We start from the raw sequence: 3,121 nt of genomic DNA on the forward strand, positions 1-3,121 counted from the left end.
CAAAATTAGAAAAAAGAGCATAGACAAAACTGGAAAACTCACCACAAAACGCTGGTCGTCGGAGTTTTTTTTTTTTTTTTTTTGGCAACGAAATTGGAAAATCTGAAAAAACTTGCAGCCGCAATTTTTCAGCAACAAAGATTCGGCGTCAACATTTTATAACAGAGACACACAAAAGTTAGACACGAAGAGAAAACGATGCATTGAAAATTCTGGGAAAAAAAAAGGACTTACAGTGACAGACGGCGGAGGACAGAGCAACAATCGCGGCTCAGAGAAAACCCTAGCTTGATCCACGACGCGAGTTTTGGACAGTGTAGAAATCGAAGGAAAACCCAAATCCAAGGAAAAGCAAATGGCTTTTCGAATTCCATTTATTTATTTTTTTTTTTTGGAGTTTGGCCGCTGTGATTTGTAGTTTTTGAGAGAGAGAGAACTGGAGAAATTTCTACTGGGTTGGTCTTTTTCAGCAGGAAAGTGAGAGAGAAATCGAGATCGGAGAGCGAGGGAAGGCAAGCTTTAGCAACATAAGGGTTTGTGGGAGAGATCGAAATGGATGGAAGGCTTCTTGGGTAGAGAAAGAAAGCATGCGAAAGAGTGAGAGATGAGAGAAGACCGCAAAGTGAAGGAGAGTCAGAGGAAAAGTCGAGAAGGAGTCGAAGCAGAGCCCTTCGACGATGATCGACGCGTGGACAGGATGATTGAAGAGGAGGTGTGCAGAGCGATGAACGCGTGGGCAAAAATTAGAGGAATTGCGAGGAACGATGTGCGGAAGAAAGGAAAGACGTGATGAACAGTGGTGGGGAACTGTTCCAGATGCCATGATGTTGTGTTTTTTAATTATTTTTTTCTGATGATAGACACCCTTTCTCATACCATCTCCAACCTTGGGCTAAAAGCCAAATTTTTTAGCCCGAAAAATTTAGCTTTTAGCCCAGAAACATCTTTTCTGCTTTAACCCTTCTACCCTAAAATTTTAGCCCGGAATTATTAAAGAATGAAATTAGCCTAAATTTTTTTCTTAAATCAATTTAAAAAAATAAATAAATATGTAGATTATTGTAAATTAATTTTATGAACATTTTAATCTAAAAAAATTTAAATTCCGATAAACATTTCGCATTTAGCCCGGGGGAAAGCTGGGGGGTATTTGGCCCAGAAATAGCATTTGGCATTTAGCCTAAAATTTTAGCATAGGTTGAAGAGTGTTTGGGAGGGTAATTTGGGGGGTAATTTGACTTTTAGCCCTTGAGATGGTCTCACAATCCATGCTCAGCTTTTGTTTCTCTCTCTTCCTTTTTCCCCTTTTCTATCCATTTTTATCCGCATGTTCCAGATTTTTGGTTTTTTAATTATTTTTTTGGTGGAAAGGCATGCATCACTGCTGCCAGATGTGGATCAGTTATGGTTTTTTAATTATTTTTTGATGGAAAGGCAGGTACCATTTGCTGCCAGGTGTGGATTAGGTAAGGAAAAAACGCCGGAATTGAAGAGGGAGTCAGAATTTAAAAGAAGATACACAGGATGAACAATAGCCCTCTCACATGATGAACAGTGAGCGGGAACTGCTTTAGTAGATAGCTACAACAATATAGAAAAAAAAAAAGGGAAGCAGGAAAGTATCAACACGCGGCCTTCGAGGGCAAGGCAGTCCTTTCACTGTGGAAAAGATGGCAAAAATTTGACTTAACAAACAAATTGAGGGGCATTTTAGTCCGCTCACTGTCCGTGAACAGTAAACGCTGGTTTGGGTTTTAGTATAGGTATAATGTCTCTAAATTCTTCTTTTCAAACCGAATCAAGAAACCAGAAACATATGTCGTTAGATACTAGGCTTCAACAGAAATTGGAATTGACCTGAAGAAAAATAGGTTTAAAACTTGAACGACGTTGAAGGGTGAGGCTGGTTGGCTATGGATCCTGCGGAAATATGAATGAGGACCTCTTTCTTCTCCTCCATCAACTGGCGAATGGATCTCGCTGCAACAGAATCAAGCAACTACTGCCTCCAACTCCAATTAATGGTTGCGTCGTTTACTCCACCAACCCCTTGTTATATATACATGCAATTAAACTATGCGCAACCTTCAAGTTTGATTCCCTTGTCTGGCTTTTAGTTTTGGTGTTGGACCTGGAGCTATTACTTCTTTCTTTTTCAAAGCTTAAACATTTCCTGCCTGTATGTGCCTATTAGTTCTCAACCCTAGTATCTGACAACAGATGTTTTTGGTTTGAAAAAGATGAAGTTAGTCTCTCCATATGGTATATGAGACTCACATAGTTTTATTTAACGGGAGACTAATGGAAGGTTAGATTTGGACCTTAATTGCTAACAAAACTCACTACAAGAATTTAGTTAACAACTTTTTCATCATAAGGATAACATTAAAAGTATTGTAAAACCACGGGAACTACGACTTCTCTCCTAATACTGCTTAAACTTTTTCAATTTTTTTTTGTGAGTATATCGATATTTTTATACTAAAGGGAGGGGGAGTTTGACAAAGCTATACAATGGGTAGTCTAATTTGGTATCAAATTCGCCATCTACGAGATTCGAACCTAAGACCTCTCACTTTCAAGTGAAGAGGAATACCATCAGACCATAATATTAAGTGACGCTTAAACTTTTCAGTTAACATTTAAAAGATTTTTAAAATCTTTTCCGTTGGTTTCAAATTTAAAGTTATATAAAATTGTTTTGACAGTTTTATGATTTATGTCATTAAATAATTGCATATTAGTATTGTTTTTTAAGAAGGTTATTCAATTGAGATTTAAAAGAATTTCATTGATTTATATATCTTTGAAGTTTGAAGGAGTTTAATTGATTTTTATAAATTTCATATGAGTTTCAAGTGAATTTTAATAGAGTTTGTGAGTCTTCTATCATTGGTTTTGATAAATTTTTAGGAATTCTTTGAATTTTAATCTTGACTATTAAATGCATATGAAGGTTAATATTGTGTCATATTCTCCATACTCATTGCATTATACTTGACCATTCTTTTTCTCACTTTCGGTTAACCACCCTTTTTTCTCCTTTCCGTATTACATAAATCAACTCTTATCATACTTCGCAAAATATGTAATGGGTATAGTACGTGAAAATATGTACGTG

This window comes from Malus sylvestris, chromosome 5, assembly GCF_916048215.2.
Source record: "Malus sylvestris chromosome 5, drMalSylv7.2, whole genome shotgun sequence".
In the NCBI taxonomy this organism is placed as follows: Eukaryota; Viridiplantae; Streptophyta; class Magnoliopsida; order Rosales; family Rosaceae; genus Malus; species Malus sylvestris.